The 22,879-nt window shown below is 51.2% G+C and overlaps 1 long non-coding RNA gene across 1 annotated transcript in view; it reads right to left on the bottom strand.

Moving 5' to 3' along the window:
* Nucleotides 1–4,868: 4,868 nt before the first annotated feature.
* The window catches only part of LOC309658325, a 38,702-nt gene continuing 20,691 nt past the window's right edge, over nt 4,869–22,879 (bottom strand). The window contains exon 3 of the long non-coding RNA XR_014262192.1: nt 4,869–5,537. This is a non-coding gene — a long non-coding RNA (uncharacterized lncRNA). The remainder of the gene's footprint in view (nt 5,538–22,879) is intronic.

Here is a 22,879-nt window from a genome sequence, read left to right as displayed (position 1 = left end):
AGGCAAATCCATAGGGACAGAAAACAGATTAGTGGTTGCCCGGTGGGGGGTGGGGGGGGGGTGGGCGGGGGTGGGGGTGAAGGGAGGGGGTAATGGAAAGTGGCTGCTAATGGGTCCGGGGTTTCCTTTGGGGTGATAGGAATGTTCTGGAATTAGCTACTGGTGATAGTTGCACAACACTTGAATATACAAAAATGCACTTAAGTGTACACTTTAAATGGTTCATCTTAGGTGAATTTTACCTCAAAAAGAAATTATATTTTTTAAAAGAGAGTTAACCCAAACAGACTGAACAGAACTGGTCCCTGGGCCAGCTTGGCCATTTTGCAATGGAGGGAGGAGATGGTAGGAAAGTGAGGTCACAGCTTCTGTCCAGAGAAAGTGCAGAGCAGGAGCTGTGGGCCTTCTTGGCAAGGGGAGGGCTGCAGCAAAAAGTATGTCTCGGCTCAGGGGAGCGCTCTCTCTTAACCCAACCTGTCAGCCCTGGAAAGAAATTGCAGGCAGGTCAGAGGCCAGCCTGCGAACTGTTGAAGGGAATGCAGAGTTCTGACACGTGGAAGAGAAATGACAACCGCTCAGCTCAGCCTGACGCCACAGAGGGGTGAAAAACACCCACCACAGTACTTGCGGGGTGGGGGTGGGGGGGTTCTCTGCGAGCTGGGGGGGCAGATGGGGGCTCACCCCAGCTCTTCGGCAGCAGCTCACAGAGGAGCAGACTTCCCGAGAGCTCGGCCTGCATTGGAAACAGAGGGCCATCGGGTGACATTTGGACCTATGCGCTCCTCCCACCCACCCCCTGCCGTAGGTGGGGGTGGGGGAGGGAACCACCCGCTGTGAGCCGGAGGCTGAGGCCAGGGGCCAGGGGCTGGGCTGCCAGGCTCTGAGTCTCCACTGGCTTCAAAAAACTGAATGAGTGAAGAGAGAAAGCAAGCAAGCTAAGGGCTCCGGAAGCTGTTGGGACCTGGCTGGTGGGCCAAATGGCTGCCCCCCACAAGATATGTCCACCTAGAACCTGGGACCATGACCTTATTTGAACACAGTGCCTTTGCAGATATAATTAAGGCTCTTTTGATGAGATGATCCTGGTTAGGGTGAGTCCTAAGTCCAATGACAAGTATCCTTAGAAGAGAAGGGGCAAAGACAGAGGAGAAGGCCATGTGAAGACAGAGGCAGAGATTGGAGTGATACAGCCACAAGTCAAGAACCACCAGAAGCTGGAAGAGGCAAGGAAGGCTCTTCCCTTAGAACCTGTGGAGGGAGCACCACCTGGCTGACATCTTGATTTCAACTCTGGTCTTCAGAACAGTGAGAGAATAAATTCCTTATTTTAAGCCGCCCCGTTTATGGTCTTTTGTTACAGCAGCCCTAGGGAACTAGTACAGGCCCTGATATTCAATTCTCTGAACATTTACGAAGCCCCTGGAAGGCCTTGTGGTACAGTGGGGAAGGCAAACATTTGAATGGATCACTCCAATATATATATATATTTTTTTTTTGGCCACGCGGTGAGGCTTGCGGGATCTTAGTTCCCCGACCAGGGATTGAACCCAGGCCATGGCAGTGAAAGCGCTGAGTCCTAACCACTGGACCGCCAGGGAATTCCTGGGATCACTATTAATGGAGGAGAGCATGGAGGGATGGACATCCCATGGGGTGGAGGACGGCCTGGGAACTCTGCAGCAGAGGTGACAACAGAGAGCTGGTGACAACACACGCCTATAGAGGACAGTAGGTAATATAAACATGCTGAGCAGCCGGGTCAAGAAGACAACTGCATCAGCAGTAGCACAGGTGACCTTCAGTTCAGTGATGGGGGGCAATAAGGAGTGGTGAGGACTGTGGCAAAGAATAATAATAATTGCTAACATTTATCAGCACTTGCTGATAAGCCCTCTCCTTACACAGTATTAACTCATTTACCCTTGCACCAACTCTAGAGGCAGGTATTATCCCCATTTACCAGGTGGGTTAACTGAGGCATAGAGGCTGTATCACAGTCAGGGCCCTAGGCAGGAAACAAATGGTACATTCAAATTGGGTAATTTGAGCAGAGTTCAACGAAGGGATGAATTTATAAAGCATGGACAGATGTAGAGAACCACAGGGAATAATGCCACACCTTGGGCTAGTAAAGCGGGGAGGGTTAGCACACCTAGGTCTGAGAGGCAAGGGGAGGGAGCAGTTGCCATAAGCTAGAAACACCACAGGCTGCGTGGATGGGGAAAACTTGTGACCTCGAGTGACAGGGACACAGGTGGTCCGCAGAGGCCAAACTGGGGAACAAATATCTCTCTCACTTCCCCTCCCCCTCCCCCGCAGGGGTCCTCATGGGCTGAATCCAACCTGAGCCAGAGGACCCAGGAGCCCGCTGGGGTCCACACAGCCCAGCCTCCCAGGAAACCAAGCTAGGTGGAGAAGCCAGGAGAATTGCTTCAGGTGGGCAAGCAGAAGATTCCAGAACAGGAAGGTTGAGTGATTCCGTCTGGGTCCAGAGTCCCCTTAACTACTCACCACGTGAGAGCTGGCAAACCTGTGCTGTCTCCTCGGTGTGGGGCTGCCCTTACCGAGCGCAGCCCCTTGCGCTGGGCGTGTGCCCTCAGCTTCACAGAGGCTGCGTCTTTTGATGGAAAGCCAGGAACACAGATTTTTATGCAACAATCGCCTGATATTTAAAAGGTGGCAACTCATTACAATTTTTAAGAACCTTGCATGGGCCAAACAAATCACATCCGTGGGCTGGATTGGGCTCTGGGTGTCAAACTCCCAGTTTCAAAAGGTGGACACAGACGGGGCAAGGTATCCAGGTGCGGAAACGTTCAGAGGCAGCCACGCAAAGCATCATGGGTGAGATAGGGACCACGGATCAGCCAGCGGGTTTGACTAGAAAGTGCCTGGGTCCCGGGCTGGTGCGGGGTGTTAGGATGAAACTGAACAGGTGTTTTGGGTCTAGATTGGGAGGGGCCGTTAGAGCCACGCTAACGGGTTTCAACTTTGAAGGAGAGAAGCCACTGATGGCTTTTAAACAGCCAAATGACTCAAGTCATGCTCGCATCACCCCCCCACCCCAACGCTGGCTGTGCATCAGGCTTTCTTTGGGGGTGGAAGTATCGTGGATCCATAAATGAGTGAAACAAATGAAAGAACGCCCTCCTTTGAGTGCGCTCACAGCTTGGCGGGGAGGGCAGATGCATAAATGATAACGTCAGAACATGATGCGCGGGGTAATGGTGGCTTAGCCCATGTCTCCGTATATTTGACCAAATGCTGTGTGTTCCGCCCTGGGGGTGAAGGGACAGGACATGGTACTGCTTTCGAGGAAAGAGGCAATGGATGAGGGAGGAAATAAAAGGAGAGGAAAATCCCAGGTGGTGATAAGAAAATGTAAAAATTAAAAGAAGGTGATTGGGGGAAGGGGCTCAGATCAAGCGACCCACTGACCCATGTGGCAGCACAGGAAGTGGGCAGAGCGACAGGGCGTCCTGGCCGGGTCCCAAGCCCCCCCCTTGGCCCCTGGGGCCCGGCAGCCTGGCCCGCCTACTCCCAGAGTCGCCCCCATCACACCAAGAACATACCCGGGGCTGACATGGATTCCTGACTCGGAGCCCGAGCAGGGGGAGAGAGGGGAGGAAAAACACCCATCTGTTCTCCCTCTGATGCAACGCGATTCTTCACCCAGTGCTTAAACCCGGAGCTTCTCCTCCCGTTTCCTCTCGGCAGCCAGCCGCGGTGATGCGATATAAATCGCTGCAAATGGGTTTTCCCAGCCGGTCGCCGTGTTGTTTTAATAATGGTTCATTTTCTGCTCGGGGGAGGAAAATATTCCGTCGAGAAGTTGGGGTCTGGGTGATAATTTTGTGTGTGTGTGCATGTGCGCCTGGTGTCCCCCTCACCCCAGAGAAGATTCCAGAACATCCACTGAGACACCAAGTCACCTCTCGGGTTGGGTGATACCCAGAGCATCCCCCTCACTTGGACAAAGGAATTCCTCCAGCAACCTGGGTCCATTTACTGAGAACCTGCTGTGTGTGTGCCATACCTGAGCTAGGTGTAAGGGACATGGTGCTCTCCCAGGCCTGGCCTCCCCAGGCCCACATTCTAGACTGGGGGGAGAGATTGACATTTAAAAATAATTGTGCAAAACTATGGGACTTCCCTGGTGGCGCAGTGGTTAAGAATCTGCCTGCCGGGCTTCCCTGGTGGCGCAGTGGTTAAGAATCCGCCTGCTAATGCAGGGGACACGGGTTCGAGCCCTGCTCTGGGAAGATCCCACATGCCGCGGAGCAACTAAGCCCGTGCGCCACAACTACTGAGCCTGCGCTCTAGAGCCCGTGAGCCACAACTACTGAGCCCACGTGCCACAACTACTGAAGCCCACGCGCCTAGAGCCCGTGCTCCACGACAAGAGAAGCCACCGCAATGAGAAGCCCACGCAACACAACGAAGAGTAGCCCCCGCTCACCGCAACTAGAGAAAGCCAGCGCGCAGCAACAAAAGACCCAACTCAGCCAAAAATAAATAAATAAATAGATAAATAAATAAAATTAAAAAAAAAAAAAAAGAATCCGCCTGCCAATGCAGGGAACATGGGTTCTGAGCCCTGGTCCAGGAAGATCCCACATGCCACGGAGCAACTAAGCCCGTGCACCACAACTACTTAGACCATGTGCCGCAACTACTGAGCCCAAGTGCTGCAACTACTGAAGCCTGCGTGCCTAGAGCCTGTGCTCTGCAACAAGAGAAACTACTGCAATGAGAAGCCATCGTAATGAGAAGCCCGTGCACTGCAATGAAGACCTAACGCAACCAAAAATAAATAAATAATAAAAAAACAGTAATTGTGCAAAACTATGTAATTACAATCATGGAAACTGTTCAGGAAAGAGTGAGTGTTGTGATGGAATCAATAACGGGATTTTTGGCATAACTAAGGCCCCCACCCACTGAGGAAGAGACCCTTAAGCTGAAACTTGGAGGACAGATGAACAGAGTTGCAGGAGTAAAGGCCATCCAGGTTGGGGGAACTTCCTGGGTAAACATCTTTTCTTTTTTTTTTTGGCCCTGCCACGTGGCATGTGGGATCTTAGTTCCCTGACCAGGAATCAAAACTGTGCCCCCTGCAGTGCTGCAGTGGAAGCGCAGAGTCTTAACCACTGGGCCACCAGGAATGTCCCTTGGGCAATCATCTTTTGTTTTTTTTGGCTGCGTTGGGTCTTTGTTACTGCGTGCAGGCTTTCTCTAGTTGCGGCGCCCGGGCTTCTCATTGCAGTGGCTTCTCTTGTTGTGGAGCATGGGCTCTAGGCGCGTGGGCTTCAGTAGTCGCAGCATGCAGGCTCAGTAGTTGTGGCTTGCGGGCTCTAGAGCACAGTAGTTGTGGCGCACGGGCTTAGTTGCTCCGCGGCATGTGGGATCTTCCCGGACCAGGGATTGAACCCGTGTCCCCTGCATTGGCTGGCAGATTCTTAACCACTGCGCCACCAGGGAAGTCCTCTCCTAGGCAAACATCTTGAGGCTTGAAAGAACATGGTGCAGGCTCAGACCTAGGAGAAAAGTCATGGGGTCCAGTGTAAGTGAGGGCTAGGTAGGTGCTGAGGAATGGCGTGTATCAGTGGCCAGAGACTTGGGAGCTTTCTCCCTGCTTCTGGGCAGAGAGGTTTTCTCCTGTATTGAGATGTAGCCATGACTGTCCTGGGCATATTCAGCCTTTAGTCTCAAGGCCAGTGACACTCCTTGTTTTGCTGATTTAGAAACAGCAGCTGTGGGAGGCCATGTGGATTGCTAACGTCACCTCCTCATCCCTCCCCATCCCCAACCCTGTTCCTTTCCTTCCTGTAGTGGGTTGAATGGTGGCCCCCCAAAAGATATGTCCACATTCCTACTGCAGAACCTGCAGATGTGAACTTATTTGGAAAGAGGGTCATTGCAGGTATCATTAAATTAAGAATCTTATAATGAGATCATCCTGGATTAGGATGAGCTCTAATCCTTAGAAGAGAAGAGAAAGGGAGACACAAACATAGGGGAAAAGGCCATGTGAAGATGGAGGCAGAGGTTGGAGTGATACAGTCACACACCAAGGGACACCCGGAGCCATCAGAAGCTGGTCGGGGCAAAGAATAGATTTTCCCCTAGCGACTCCAGAGGGTTGCCTTGATTTTGGCCTGATGACACTGATTTTGGATTTCTGGCCTCCAGGACTGTGAGGGAATACATTTCTGTGGGTTTTCTGGTTTGGTTTTGCTTTGTTTTTGTTTTCTGTTGTATTTAAGCCACCCAGATCTGGCTATTTGTTACAGCAGCCACAGGAAACTAATACATTCTCGGTCCCCAGCAAAGCATTCCAAGAGCTGTCTCTCCTCCCCGGCTCTAGATCCTCTTCTCTAATCCCCTCTCCATCCCACTCCAGTTGGGCTTTTGTCCCTGCCCAGCCAGGGAAAGGGCTCCATCCTGCCAAATTCAAGGATCTTTTCTCAGCCTCCAGGACGGTATGCTTCTTGAGCTCCCCCTCCACCTCCCTGACTGCCCTTGCTCAGTCTCTTCTGCTGATTCCTCCTCATCCCCTGTCCTTAATGTTGGAGACAGAGCCATGAGCTTGCCCTCTTCTTTCCTGTGTCTACGATCAGCTCCCTGGTGATCTTGACCAGCTTTGAGGATTTAAGTGCCACTTATATCTGACAATGTTATCTTCCAATGACAGTTCCAGCTTGGGCCTCTCCACTGCCTTCAGCTGCCCCCCTGGGTGTCTCCCCTTGGAAACCTGGTGGGTATGCCCAAGTATCATGTCCGAAACAGAACTCTTGACCCCTCCACTCACCCCAGACCTGCACCTCTCCTGTCTTCCCCAGCCCAGTTAATGGCAGCACCACTGTTCTCCATTAGTGTAATGGGTGGAATAATGCCCCCCCCAATTCATGTTCACCTGGAACCTCAGCATGTGACCTTATTCTTTGCAGATGTCATTAGCCAAGGATTTTGAGATGATAGATATTGGATGTAGGCTGGGCTCTAAATCCAATGATAGGCGTCCTTCTGGAGGAGAGGACACACAGAGAAGAAGATGGAGGCAGAGATTGGAGTGATGCAGCTACAAGCCGACGAAATCCAAGGATGGCTCACAGCCACCAGAAGCCAGGAGAGAGGCAAGGAAGGATTCTCCCCTACAGCCTTCAGAGGGAGCACAGCCCTTGCCCACACCTTGATTTTGGACTTCTGGCCTCCAGAACTGTGAGACAACATACTTCCGTTGTCTTAAGCCACCAAGTTTGTGGTAATTTATTACAGTAGCCGTAGGAAATGAACACGGTTGTGTTCTCCAGAATGAGCTCTGAGACACCTTGACTCAAATACAAGTGATTTACCTGGAAGGCAACCGCAGGAAGCACTGGCAGGGGAGAGGGGAGGGGAGACAAAGGAGGGAGGGCACCCAGCAAAGAGTGTATCCATTTGCAGGTTATACTGGGACACTTAGGGCTTAATTCCCCCCACCCCGAGACCTGTGGGGCACACACCTCAGAGTCATCTCATGTGAAGGATGAGGGAGCTGGGTTATGTTCATTGGTTGAGGTATGCTAGCAGGGGAATGAATCCTCCAGAATGTCTGGTTAACCCCAGGCAGGTCTGAGCTCCCTCTGCAGCCAGAGAGAGCTGTCAGGCAAAGAGTTGCAGGTGCCGGCGATATGGAGCCCTTGGACTGATGTGCATGGTGCAGTCTCTAAATGGCTCCCATCAATCTCCACCCTTGTGTGATTCCTTCTCCTTGGGTATGGGTGGGACTCTATGACTTGTTTCTAACCAACAGAATGTGGCTAAGGTGGGACTTCCCTGGCGGTCCAGTGGTTAGGACTTTGCCTTCCAACGCAGGGGTACGGGTTCCATCCCTGGTCGGGGAGCTAAGATCCCACATACCTCACGGCCAAAAAACCAAAACTTAAAACAGAAGCAATATTGTAACAAATTCAATAAAGACTTTAAAAATGGGTCATATCAAAAAAAAAATCTTAAAGAAAGAAAAACAAAAAGAATGTGGTATGCTGGTGGGATATCCCTTCCAAGATTAGGTTACAAAAAGTCAGTGACTTCCATTTTAGGTATCTTCTCACTCTCCCTCTCTAGCTCGCTCTGAGGAAAGCCAGCTCCATGTTGTGACCTGCCCTATGGAGAGGCCCACGTGGCAAGGAGCTAAAGGAGGCCACCTCTGACCAATAGCCAGTGAGGGACTGAATCCTGCCAACAGCGAGTGAGCTTGGAAGTGGATCCTCCCCATTCAATCCTTCAGACAAGACCAGAGCCCCAGCCACCATCTTGGTTGCATCTCTGTGAGAGCTGTGGGACCCCTGTGGGACCTCTGTGAGCCAGAGGGACCCAGCTAAGCCACACCTGGATTCCTGAGTCACAGAAACTGTGAAATAATAAGTGCACGTTGTTTTAGGCCACTAGGTTTGGGGATAATTTGTTACATTGTGATGCTGCGTGCCAGGGGGACATGAGGGAAGGCACATAAACACTGACTGGTAAACCATCTACTTGATTGCTCTAGACTTCTCCCTTACTCTCACCTCTTACAGCCAGTCCATTAGCAAACTCTGTCAACTCCAATTCCAAAATCTATCTTGAATCCATAGACCTTTCTCCACCTGCACTGCCACCAGCTCATGCCAAGCTATCCTTGTCTCTCACTTTCATCAAAGCCTCTCCTCCCCACCAGTCTCCATCCAGCTGATTTGCTACAGCCAGAGAGGCTTTTGTATTATAAATCAGATCCTGGAACACAGTGGGTGCTCAGTAATGATGGAGTTAAGTTAGGTGTCAAGTCAGGCTATCTGGGTCTCTCATATCCCCCCAATCAGCCCTTTTCCCTTCCCGTACCTACATAAGGAAGGGAATGATATAAGGGGAGAGTTCTTAGTCCACCAGTGCTGACCTTCTGGCCCTGGGGGCAGCTTGCTGGCCTCACATCTTCCTCCATGCATGCACTCAGCCAACGCTGTCCACCCATGCATGGGACCAATACTCATTAAGCACTTACTGTGCATCTGACTTCTGAGTATCTGATAGGCATGATCTCATTTAATCCTTGAAATGAGCCAGAGAAATCCTGAGAAAGAACAAAGCCAGAGGTATCACATGTCCTGATTTCAAACTATATTACAAAGCAACAGGAATCAAAACAGTATGGTCCTGGCATTAAAAAAAGACACATAGACCAATGGAACAGAATTGAGAGCCCAGAAATAAACCCATGCATATGTGGTCAGCTACTATTTGATAAGGGAGCCAAGAAGAGTCAGTGCAGAAAAGATAGTCTCTTCAATAAATGGTGCTGGGAAAATAGGATATTCACATGCAAAAGAATGAAACTAGACCCTTCTCTTACATCACTGGTAAAAATGAACTCAAAATGGATTAAAGACTTAATCCTTCATATACACACTACTGCATATAAAATAGGTAACTAATAAGGATCTACTATATAGCATAGGGAACTCTACTTAATACTCTATAATGACCTATATGGGAAAAGAATCTAAAAAAGAGTGGATATATGTATAACTCATTCACTTTGCTGTACAGTGGAAATTAACACAACATTGTAAAGCAACTATACTCTAATAAAAATTTTAAAAAAAGACTTAGTCCTTGAAATGGCCCTACCAAGTAGGACTGCCATTGTTCATTTTACAGTTAGAGAAACTAAGGCACAGAGCAACAAAGCCATTTACCTACAGGTGACTCAGCCAGTCCCAGGCAGGACTGGGATTTGGACCCAGGCATTTTCAACACCAGCATTGGGGTCTTCATTGAGACCCATGTGTGAATTCTCTTGCTTTCAACCAGAGGGGCATTTCTGAGTGCCCAGGCACCTAAGTGGGTTTACACCCCTTGGGTTTTTTTTTCTTTCTTTTTTGTCCACGCTCTGCAGCATGCAGGATCTTAGTTCCCCCACAAGGGATTGAACCCCTGCATTGGGAGCACGGAGTCTTAGCCACTGGACCGCTAGGGAAGTTCTACACCCCTTGGTTTTGTCCAGAAGATGGTTCTGTCATGCTGGGCTGCACTGATGAAAGGGTCATTTCTTGCCCTCAGGGAGGTTCCTGACTTGCTGGGGAGACAAAGGCATCGATAATCTTAGATCCACAGGAATGACAGCAGCCACCTAAACCTGCACTGAGGGCACCCTGGGATGTGTTAATTCTGCCTGGGGAGATTCTGGAAGGCTGGAAGGACTTTGCAGCATGTGGAGTGATGCCATGCCCATGGACGGAGGACCCTTGTTATCCATCTTTGTGCCCTGGGCCTGCAGAGAGTGCTAAACATACCCAGGAGTGGGCAAACAATTTGCTCCAAGTCATGGAGCTGAAAGCCTGAGTGAGCCTCCTGCATTGTGTCCTGCTGTTTTCGACTCTTGCATTCATTTCCTAGGGCTGCCATCACAAAGTACCACAAACTGGGGGTTTAAAGCAATGGAAATGTACTGTCTCACAGTTCTGGAGGCCAGAAGTCTGAAATCAAGGTGTCGGCAGAGCTCCACTCCCTCTGAAGTTTCTAGGGGAGGATCCTTCCCTGCCTCTGCCAGCTTGTGGTGGTTGCCAGCCGTCCCTGGTGTTCCCTGGCTTGCAGACGCATCACTACGGTCCGTCTCCATCACCACGTGGCGTCCTGTCGTGTATCTGTATCTCTTTCCTTAGAATTATTTATTTATTTATTGGCCGCACCACGCGTCTTGTGGGATTTTAGTTCCCCGGCCAGGGATCGAACCCTGGTGGTGAGAGCACAGAGTCCTAACCACTGGACTGCCAGGGACTTCCCTAAATTTATAATCCAGTCATACTGGGTTAAGGTCCCACCCTCCAGTATGATGTCGTCTTAACTAAATACATCAGTAACAACCCTCTTTCCAAATAAAGTCACATTCTGAGGTACTGGTGGTTAGGACCTCAACATATCTTTTTTGCGGGGACACAATTCACCTTGTAACACTCTCCCTCCCTTATAGACTGTCTCTTGTCACCTCTTCCTGGGCTGTACAGGGGCCCAGTTAAATGCATCCACTTTCCCTTTTTTTTTTTTTATGTTGCCGCGCCTGAGCCTCAATCTATACTTTGTTAACGTAAAAAAATATTAATAAACATCTACCCCATCCTGAGCATATTTGGAGATCCAGAAAAATTCAATATTATCATTTGGGAATGCATTGGGCTGCAAGTATCAAAATACCTGAGCTGCAGTGGCTTAAACAAAAAGGTTGCTTTTTCCTCACCAAACAATCTGGATTTTGGTGTCTGGTGCTGTTGGAAGCCAGCAGCTAGATGCATCAAGGCCAGCATCATGGTCACCTAGATATCCCTCTATATCAGTTGTGTGATCCTCACCCCAGCCAATTGCTGTTTTTATCCCCATTTTATAGATAAAGCACCTGAGGCTCAAATAACATGCTCACCCTTCCCTGAACCACCCCCCCCCCCCCCAGCCAACTTCTGCTTGGGTCTCATTGGCCAGAAATGGGTCATTCAGCCACACTTCTGGCCAGTGAGAAGCAAGGGAGGCTGGGTGGCAAGTATAGAGCAAGGCAGATAATCAACTAGCGAATGCTCTGTTAGCAAAGGAAGAAAGCAAGAGTGTTGGAGGTAATAAAATGTGTCTCCCACAATTCTCCCTGCCTCTAGATCTAGATCAATTATATTGCATACCCTCTAAGTACTAGGCATTATGTTGTAGACTCACTGTGAATTATTGCTGAAAATAGTAACAGTAGCACTTATTTCATGGAATCCTCAACATCTGTGAAGTACATGCTTTTATCATCCCACTTTATAGATGAGAAAACTGAGGCTCGGACAGGTCCAGTAGAACCTCATTTACTCATTCATTTAACAAACAATTATTGAGCATCTATTATGTACCAGGCCATTTGGGCACTGAGAATACAGCAGTGAATAAAACAAATACTGCCCCCTGAAGTATTAGCCCTCAGAAGGGCTTACATTCTAGTCGGGGGTGAGGATGAGAAGGAAGGAGAGAGGGTACCCAGAAATAATAAAAACAATATTAGTTTTGGAAATAACACCTAGTGTGGGCCAGGCACTTTTCTGAAGGTTTTCCATTTACCAAGTTGCTTATCCATCCCAACAGCTGTATGAGGCAGGTTTTATTACTATCCCCATTAAATAAATGAGGGAACTGAGGCTCAGAGAAGTTAAATAACATGCCTAAGGTCACACAGCCAGTAACTGTGAAGCCAGGATTTGAACCAAGGCCCTTGGGTTCCAGAGACTAAGCTAAGTAATATAATGTCAGGTGGCGATAAAACAGGTGATGGTAAACAACTTGGTGATGGCTAAGTGGCTAGGGAAGGTCATTCTGAGGAGGTGACATGCTAGCAGAGATGTGACTAAAGGGAGGAGGGAGCTGTGGGGATGGATATCTAGAAGGAACAGCCAGTGGAAGCCCAGAGGTAGGAGCATGCTAGGTATGTTTGGGGTTCAGTGAGGGGCTGGTGTGGCTGCAGCAACAGGCCTAGGGATTCTTGTACCCACTCTGCACGTATGACCTTTCAGCATCATAAAAGTCTCATGACATAGATTTTCATAACTATCCTCACTTGACAGATGGGGAAACGGAGGCTCTGAGCAGTTAACCAATCTGCCCTGGGAGACATATGGCCAGAAAGAGGTGAGGCCTGGATCTGAACCCAGGCAGCTTGACTCCATTGCCCAACCCCATGGGAAACAGTAGGGAGCAAGTGCCAGCAGGCTGGGAGGGCTGCCTGGAGGAGGTGGATGTCACCAGGACCTAGAGGGATTGGAGGAGCAGGGAGTGGGGAAGGGAGGGTCCTGTACGAAGACCCTCACAGAACATGGCACCTGAATCCATCCCTGGGGGCAGTTCTTCAAGGGTGGATTTCCATGCACGGCCCTGACTCGGGTTCCCCCAGGCAGGCTCTGCTTAAAGAAAAGGCAGCGGCAAGAGCTTCATTAGCAACTCGGAAGTCCCGGGAGCACGGAGAGGGGGGTGGGGGAGAGGGGGGATGAAAAGGGCCGGAGAAGGGAGCCATCCTAATTTTGGCACACCTGGCAGGGGGCACAGGGACACTGAAAAGGAAGGACCTGGGGCCGGCTGGGCAGGCCCCACCATTGTTCCAGTTGGATCTGCCGTCTGGGCTTCAAATGCAAAACCAGAGTAAAGGGGGGTGGTGGCGCCAGTGGCCTCTGCTCCTCCTTTAATAGACCAAAGGACCCTGGCGGCTTAGCTCTTTTTCCTAATTTAAAGATATTTTCAGGCGTTTGAGAGCTCCCCTACGGTGAAGCAGGAAGGTTGGAATGGGGGGAGGGGGCGATGAAACTCTCATCGTGCTTGCCAGGGAGGATGGGGAGTAGGCCAGGAGGAGGGGGCACTGAGGGTGAGACCCTTGGGGGGTAAGGAGATCTATAGTGTTCTTGGCTCTCTTCTGCCTCAGTTTCCCCTCTCTGGAACCTCGGCATGCCTCTCCAGAAGGTAGGACATTTGTAGATGTACCCAAACATCCTGCTAAGGAAAGGGGGGCTCTTTGGGGTCAACCCTGGAGGCCCTGAGTTGGGGGACACTGGGGATATTGGCCCATGCCAGCCCCTGGGCAGGGCAGGGTGCCCAGAGAGAGACGGATGGAGGAGGTTTGTCCCCTCTCAGTTTGGCACCCCTGGTGCCAGGACAGGATGGAGGGTAGGAAGCCAGGCCAATGGGGTGCAGCCACCTCCATGGGGGAGCTCCTTGGCTCAGGTCCACGGGGGTGGCGCGTTGGGGCGGGTGTATGTGCACCGGAACCAGGAAAGAGCCAGCGAGGGGCGGGGCTGGAGGGCGGGGTGGAGCCCAGCAACTACCTGGGGGTGGGGGTGGGGGTGGGGGTGGGGGTGCGGGTGGGGTGTCTCTTCCCTGCTGTCCGGGCTCCCCTGACTGCCTCTTTCTCCCATTTTCCTTCTCTCCCTCCTTCCCTCGCCCCTCCCACTCCAGCCCGCCTCCCTTCCTGGACCCCCTGTCCTCCGTGTACCCCCTATCCCTGGCTTGCTCTCCTGCCTCCCTAGGTGCCACCTCGTTGGGCTCCCTTTCTCTTGCCTCCTCCGGGTTCCCAGCCATCACCACCCCCACCCAGCCAGCCCTCCTCCCTCTGACTGGCTCCCGCCTCCCCTTAGTTCTCCCAGCCCCCTCTTCCCTCCCTCTTTCTCTCTCTCCCCTTCCTTCCTTCACCCCAGCCTCTCTTCCCACATTCCCCAGCAGGAGAGAGGGCCGCACTTCCCCCTCCCCGGGCCGACTGGCTCGGCTCCGCGCCCGCCGCTGGGGCCGTCGCCATCTTGCAGGATGGAGCAGCGAGCGTGCAATCGAAACAATACATCTTTTATGAAGCGCTCCCCCCCGACCCCCCGCCTGGAAATCTTACATTAGCGCGGCATTGATTTTCCCCGGCATAGAGGGGCCTCGCGCGCTCCCCCACCCAGGGGCTCGAGGGCCGGGAGGGACTTGCAGAGCAGAGGGGGTCATCCCGGGGGTGGCCGGTAGTCATCGCTCCGGACCGAGAGCCCTGCAGTTGGGACCGTCCCACCCCCCCCACCCCCAAATCCCGGGGCTCTGAGGGGCAGCCCCCGCAGGTGGGCTCGCTCGGTCATGGGGGACACCGGGGACCCGGCAGGTGGCCTCGGGCTTTGGTTCCCAGAAGAAGGGGCTCCTGGGTTTCTAGTAACTCCTGGACTGAGGGAGCCCAACAGAGTTCCTCATCGGCCTTGGCATTGGCCAGAAAGGGCTCAGGAGACCCTCGGTTGCCCCTGGAGCCCGCTCTCTGCGGCCAAGCCAACCAAGTCGTCTGGGACACATGCCCGCCTCGGAGAACCCGCCGTGGCCCCTCCTCCCCTCCTGGCCCTGTTTCCTTCCCCTGTTCTCTTCCATCTTGCCACCTCCCTCCCATGCTTTCCAGTTCCCGCCTACCTCCTCCTCTCTCTTCCTCTCCCGGTGCCCCCCTGCTGACTGCTCCCCCCACCCCTTCCCTGCTTGCTAATGGCCCGGTGGCTGGCGGCTCCGCGGCTGCTTCCGGGGGAGTTGAGTTTGCAGCCAGAGGAGATGCTGGAGCTATTGGGGGTGGGGGAATTATACACATAAATCTGGGATAATGAAGGTGGTGCAGCCTCAGGTCCTAAGCCCACCCCCACCCCCCATCCCTTCCCACTCAAGGACCAGCCAGGGCTTCCAGGCTCTCCTGAGGTCCCATGGCCCCTGTCATCTCTCTGAATGGGCTACACTACACTGGGTATACGGGGTCCAGGCTAGTTTGGGACACCTCTGATATGTCTCCCCACTGGGTCTCAGTTCAATTTGCAGCTTGCCACTTGCCAGCCCTGCAGTCCAGGGGCAAGTAGGGACCAACATAAGGACAGGTGGATTTTCTGGGTCTGAGGACCCCTCCTCCTAGTACCCCACCAGCACCCTGGATCCCCACCTCTCTAGGTGACCTGAGGTCACACTGCCCACAACCTGACATCTTTCATATAATTGAAAAGTCAGACTTGGATGTTCTTGCCCATTCCCCATTTCTGAGCTGTGTGACCTTGGGCAAGTCACTTAACCTCTCTGAGATTCTGTTCCCTCTAAGTTGAGGATGATAATAACCATCTTCAAATAGAACCTGAATTCACCCACTTCTTCCCACTTCTGTGGCCCCCACCCTGGTCCTGCCCCCATCAGGATTACTTGGATTATCGTGGTTGCCTCTGCCTTGGACTCCCTGCTTCTGCCTTCACCCCATCAGGACTGAGTATTCAGGACGCTGCAGTCCATCTCCATGACTCTTAGATTCAATCCAGATCCCTCACTCAGCCTTTTCTGGATCCCTCTCCCATTGCTTACTCCACTGAGCCTTTGCACCAGCTGTTCCCCCCTCTGGGAACACCCTTCCCCCTAGATCTCACACGGCTGGTTCCGCCTCCTTCTTCAAGCCCCAGCCCCGTGTCACCTCCATGGGATCTTCCCCACCACCTCCAGTTGCTCTCCATCCACCACTTTTCCAGCACTCTCCACCCTCTGATATTGCCTTGTTTTTGTGTTTTCATGTTTACAGTCTGCCTTACCACTTCCCACTGGAACACAATCTCTTTTTAGACCCTGACTCTTGTTCTCAGTGTGTCCCACAATATCTGGCATCTACTAGATTTTCAAATATGTGTTGAATAAGTGAGTTAAATAGATAAGAATGTTGTGACTGTGTAAGGGTAAGACAGATGTAAAGTCCTTGACATGTCTCAGGTATTCAATAAACCAGAGGGCTTCCCTGGTGGCGCAGTGGTTGAGAATCCGCCTGCCAATGCAGGGGACACGGGTTCGAGCCCTGGTCTGGGAAAATCCCACATGCCCCGGAGCAACTGGGCCCGTGAGCCACAACTACTGAGCCTGCGCGTCTGGAGCCTGTGCTCCGCAACAAGAGAGGCCGCGATAGTGAGAGGCCCGCGCACCGCGATGAAGAGTGGCCCCCGCTCGCCGCAACTAGAGAAAGCCCTCGCACAGAAACGAAGACCCAACACAGCCAAAAATAAATAAATAAATAAATTAAGAATGCAAATGAAAAAAAAAAATAAAATAAAATAAACCAGAGCACCTGCCTTCTTCATGAGGATGGAACCAGAAAAGGATAATCTGTGGCTATTTGCTCTTGTGGTCACTCCCAGCCCAAAACCTGGGGAGAATATTTGGAGTAGGACATATTCCCCCAGAAGGAAGATATTTGCCATAGGTATATCTGACAAAGGACTCACATCCAGAATATATAAAGAGCACATACAAATCAATAAGAAAAAGACAACCAAATTGATAAAATGATGGAAGACTTGGACAGTTATCAAAATGGCCAATAAACACATGGAAAAGTGCTCAGTGTCATCAGTCATCACAGAAATGTAAATAAAACCACAAGGAAATATCACACTCACCAGAATGGCTAAAGTGAAAGACTGCTGATACTAAGTGTTGACAGGATGTGGAGCAATTGGAACTTTTATACACTGCTGGTGGGAATGTAAAATGATACAGCCACTTTGGAAAACCGGCAGTATTTCCTAAAACTACACACACACCTGCAAACAATTCAAACATCCATCAACAGTAGAGCAAATAAACAAATTGTGAGTAATCCCTACAATGGAATACTACACAACAAAGAAAAAGATCAGTCTAATAACACTTGCAACAGCAAGAATGATTCCCACAGGTTTCATGTAACATGAAAGACACCAGACAAAGAAGAGGACACATGGTATGGCTCCATTTATATGAAGTTCAAGGACAGGCAAAACTAATCTGTGATGACAGAGTCAGATTGGGGAATATTGACTTCCAGGAAAGGGCATGAGGGAACTTTCTGGAAGGATGAACCTGATCTGGGTGGCAGATACACAGGTATATACATGTGTAAATTTCACTGAGCTGAAACTTAAAATCTGAGCACTTTACCGTATGCAAATTATACCTCATTCAAAGGGGGTGGGGGGAAGGAAAACAGAGAAGAAAAACGTCCCCTAGAGCTATATGTGACCCATACGCTGGGTGAATCCTGACACTTCCCTCCTCAGACATTTCGCAACAGCCTTCTAGTGTGGACAAAAGGAAAATTTAAGCAGTGGCCCCAGATACGGGAGGGAGGTCCAAGGGTGGGAGCGCCCCTCCCCCATGTCCTGGGACTTGGACCTCTAGTCTCCACTGGCCCTGGGGAATGGGTGGTCCAGTCTGAATGCAAGAGGATGCTCTTGAGGTCTCTTTTCTACCCCTCAGCCTCTTCCAGCCCAAGCTGTGGGTCCAGGCAATTCCTGTACCAGAAACTGCTACTGAATCTGGTTGCTATGGCAACGGGGCCCGAGAGGCCCCAGGAACCCACTGCTCTGCCTTGTTGCGTGGGGAGCTTTTCCCCCTTAAAAGTGAAATGGGAGTGTGGAGAGGGGGAACCCCCTTCTTCTGATCTTGAAAAAAGATGCTTCTCCCATAAGCTTTGCCACAAACCTCCCCCTGATTTGGAGAGGAGGGTCTGAGTGGAACACAGACAGTGGTTAAGAAAGGAGAGGGAGGCATACACCTCTCCCCGTGTTATACCAGCCCCCTCCTAGGTCCCAGAAAAGCCCGAGAAAATATAGTCTTTCTCCAGCTCTGACTTTTCCCGTTTTTTCACTCATTTTTTTCCCTGGGAGGTGTGGGGTGGCGGGTAGAAAGAGCACTGCATTTGCAGTCAGAAGCAAGGTCAAGGGTCCAGCAGCCTCACCGTGTGGCCTCAGCTCATTCCTTAACCTTTCTGTTTCTTCTTTCACAAAACCGAATCTATAACTCCTACTTTATAGCGTTATTGTGAGGACTTAAATGGATTAACACACGAAAAGCGATTCAACAACTTCTAGCACACAACTGTCACTCAATACATCTATTACTGTTTTTATGTTCCAGGTCCTGGGACAATCACTTTTATGTGTAATGATGTATATAACCCTCACCGTGGCTTTGTGGGAGAGCCATGATCATACCCATTTCATGGATTAGGGAACTGATTGTTTGAGCTCCCTTGAAGATGAGGGCATTCTCCACACTCCCAGTAATCCTGGACTCTCGAACCACCCAATCCTTCAGCTGTAAAATGGGCCCGTGGCTCCCCAGTGAGGGTACAGAGAAGGGCTGCCTGCCCTCTGCCTCCTTTCTTCCCACTTCCTGTATACATTAAGAGAGTCACAGCTGCTTCAGGACGTATGTCCCCAAAAGTCACGATGGCTTTCTGATTCTGTCCCTCCCTCTTTTACAATCCACGGGGGATGTGGGGTAGGATAAGGTAGTTTCCGTGTGGTCTTCAAGACCCACTTTCACCCTCCTCCATCCGGCTTGGGGTGCTGGGGCGGATCGGGGGCTCCCTGGTCCTCTGGCTTCCAGTGGGTTCAGCCACCAGGAGGCACTGGTAGGGCGATGGAGGAGGGGAGGGGAGTGGAGTCAGCTCTGAGCCTGTCCTGCAAACTGGTCACTCCCCTGACCAGAACCCCTGCTCCCAGGGGTGGTGATGGCTCCCCAACCTCACAGGGCCCCAGGTTGCATGGAGGAGCTTTTCCTACAGCTTCCTTAATCTTTATAACAGACCTCAAGCCATGTACCTAAACTGCAGAGTTTGCTTCCCATGGGGACCCTTACCAAAAAGACTTCTTCCTCTTGAGCTTTCCTCTTACCTATATTTAGGGAGACTTTTTAAATATTTAGCTTTTTTTTTTTTAAGTTCCACTGTAATTTTATTTTTTTATTTTATTTTATTTTTAAAAAATATTTATTTGTTTGCACCGGGTCTTAGTTGTGGCAGGTGGGCTCCTTAGTTGAGGCTTGCTGGCTCCTTAGTTGTGGCATGCAAACTCTTAGTTGCAGCATGCATGTGGGATCTAGTTCCCTGACTGGGGAGTGAACCCGGGTCCCTGGCGTTGGGAGCACGGAGACCGAACTACTGCGCCACCAGGGAAGTCCCTTTTTTTTTTCTTATTACAGGCAGGAAACACACTCAGTGTGTACCAGAAGACAATAAGTTTTGCCCACATTTACGGCCTTGAGGAAATCACTGTTGATCTTTAGGTGTTTATCCTTCTAATCTTTCTCAGGACAGGACTTTGGGTCAGACAGAGCCGGGCCTGAGTCCCAGCCTGATCACTACATGCTGTGTGATCTTGGGCAAGTTTCTTAACTTCTCTGAGCTTCCATTTCCTCCTGTATATATGGGGTTATCATAGTACACGCTTCATTGGATTGCTGGGAGTTACAAATGCCCAGGAGTTGATAGATGTTAGCTCTTATTACATATAGCAATGTTATAGGTAGTTTTTCAAATACCCATTCAGGCATTCTATAGATAACGGGATCTCAGCCCTCCTTTTTGTGGTGGAAACAAGTTCTGGTCTCGTTCTGTAGTTCTCAAACCTCACAAAGTTTGTTGCTAGGCTGCCATGCTTTTTGAGATCTTATGTCGGTTTTTATAGTTTTTCCATTGGTCTCCTCAAAAATTCAAGTTAATGTTCAAGTTTTTTGAGCATAGGCACCATGCTAGATGCTTGACAAACATAATTTTTTGTAACCCTCATAATAAACCATCTTACAGAAGGAGGAATCCAGGCACAGCTAGTGAGTGGCAGAGGCAGGATTTCTCCCATCTCTTGCTTTCATCACTGTTGGTTTGTCCACCTTGAGTAGCCTCCTATGTTCATTTAACATAACCAATTATTACAGTAGTTATTATTGTGTCTAAATTATGAGTAAATAGGCTATAAGTCAGGGCCACAACCATCAGTTCAATTCAACTCCGCAAAAATATATTGACCACCCACCACATGCCAGACCTTATGATTCTCAAGAAAAGATTAATGGGATCCCCATCTTCTTGGAGCTTATAGACCTTCTGAGTCATGTGCTTTCGTTGATGCATGGACTTTGTGGTATGTGCTTCATTGCACAGATGCTTTTTCCTTGCATTTAGATGCTCAGCTGAGTTCCAGATGGTTAAAGGTGCCAGTAAAAGGACTGGGGACAATATGGTGGTGTTATTGGTGTTACCTTGCCTAGGAGTCTGGGCAGGTCAGGGGGTGGGGAGAAAGCAAAAGAAACTGTCATCCAGAAGGGTGGGGGCCCAAGCTTTGTCCCCCAAAGGCCCGGATTTGAATCCCAGATTCATCATTTACTTGTGATGTGACCTTGGACAAGCTCCTTCACTTTTCTGTGCCTCAGTTTCTCCATCTGAAAAGTAGACCCCATGATAGTGACTGCCTCCCAGAATTGTCATCAGAGCTGAGAAGCTAACTATAGCTTTTGACAGCCAGCGGCACACAGCAAGCGCTCAGTAAATGATAGCGACTATTCCAGTGGTCCCTCCAGACTCCCTGGGGGAGTGGCTGGATGGAGGACCCAGATTCTGAACGCACAGGGCTGGTGTGGAGGAGTCAGAGGGAGCTAGGACTCCAGCCCCAGTTTCAGGGGGGCTGCTGAGGACGGGGTGGCATGGGGGGGCTCTGGCCCAACCCCTGCAAGCCTGTTAATCACCTCTCAGGGTCACAGATCTTCATCCAGCCCTCTGTATACTGCTCTCATCTAATCTCTCAGCAGGCGGGCGGGTCTCTAAATCCTCCTTTACTCTCCTTTCCTGCCCTTTCTGGGCAGGGAGGCCCCAGGCAGGGTTTAGCTAGCACGAATGAAGGCTGGGAACCTGGTACGCTTTGGGGGGGGTGGGCTACTCACTTCCCCTGTAACACAGCAGGGGCAGTGTGGTGTGTACCCCGGGACATCCCCCTGAGAAGGGCAGGCTAGCACTTCTTCCCCTCTGCCTGCCAGCATGCCAGGATACTGCCCATTTCTCTCCCCCGTCTGGAAATCCACCAATGGATTTGGCTACAAAACCCGGGTAAATGGCCCCTCCTGGCCAGGCCAGTCGTGGCCTCCCACCGTCCCCATCGGGGCTGGAATGAGGATTTGGGAGCTGGCAAGCTGCACTGCTTTGCTTCGTCCTTGAAGCCAAAGCTCCTGGAGGAGGCCGCCTCGCGTGGGGCCTGGCTGGGCTCTGCTGGTATAATTAGGCTTTGTCCGTGGAGGGCACCTGGGCTTTCACTGGAGTTGCCAGTGCTTTTCAGGCCCTTGGGCGATGCTGATCATTCAGGGGGCTCCCTGGGTGCCTGGGAGGCCTCAGCTGCCACCTTGGAAGAGAGCTCCAGTTGGGTGATAGGAAAACCAGGAGCTCTGCAGGGCTGCCTGCTCTCGTGGGCTGAGTCGAGGGGGAAGTTTGCTCTTGGGAGGCTGGTGGGACATGTGGTGAGCTAGTCGGGGGCACAGGGGCAGCCTCAGAGAGGCAGCCTGGTGACATTTTTACAAGCTCTGAAGACAGAGCAGCCTGGATTTGAATTCTGCCTCCATCACTTTCTGCTGGGAGACCCTGAGCAGGTGACCATCGCTCAGGGCCTGTTTCCTCACCTGTTATTTGTCACCTCCTCTGTTTGGGTCGACACCTGCGTGAGTGAAAGGGCCTGGTTCCGAGTTAGTCAGGAGATAAGGATATCAGGGGACTTCTCTGGTGGTCCAATGGTTAAGAATCCACCTTCCAATGCAGGGGACATGGGTTCAATCCCTGGTCGGGGAACTAAGATCCCACATGCCATGGGGCAACTAAGCCCCTGAACTCTAGAGCCTGCATGCCGCAACGAAGATCCCATGTACCACAAATAAGGCCCGATGCAGGGCTTCCCTGGTGGCGCAGTGGTTAAGAATCCACCTGCCAATGCAGGGTACAAGGGTTCGAGCCCTGGTCTGGGAAGATCCCACATGCTGTGGAGCAGCTAAGCACGTGCACCACAACTACTGAGTCTGCGCTCTAGAGCTCACAAGCCACAACTACTGAAGCCTGCGTGCCTAGAGTCCGTGCTCCGCAACAAGGGAAGCCACTGCAATGAGAAGCCCGTGCACCGCAACGAAGAGTAGCCCCCGTTCACTGCAACTAGAGAAAGCCTGCACCCAGCAACGAAGACCCAATGCAGCCATAAATAAATAAATAAAATGTATTTTAAAAAAAAGAGAGAGAGAGAGAGAAAAGGATATCAACCGGCAGATGCCTGAAGGACAATGAGGGGTATGGCGGGCTCCTACCTCCTGGAGGTCCGGGGCTGCAGGCTGGAGCCGAGATGAGCATTTGCACTTGCCCTTGCCCAGGTGGCAAGGATGTTGTTGGGGGTAAGGTGGGTCCCTGGAGGGGTCGGGGGTGGCCTGTTGGCCCAGGGGCTGGAGAGTCTGGGCAGGCTTCAGTTCACATTTCCCACCCTGGAATACATGATGTAGCTCTGTGGTTTTGTCCGAGTTCAGGGTCAGGCACGAGTGTGCCCTGACCTGGACCTCA

This window comes from Balaenoptera physalus (genome assembly GCF_965194825.1).
Source record: "Balaenoptera physalus genome assembly, chromosome: 3".
NCBI lineage: Eukaryota > Metazoa > Chordata > Mammalia > Artiodactyla > Balaenopteridae > Balaenoptera > Balaenoptera physalus.
Note: the sequence above shows the minus strand (reverse complement) of the source record. Positions and strands in the feature narration are given on the sequence as shown.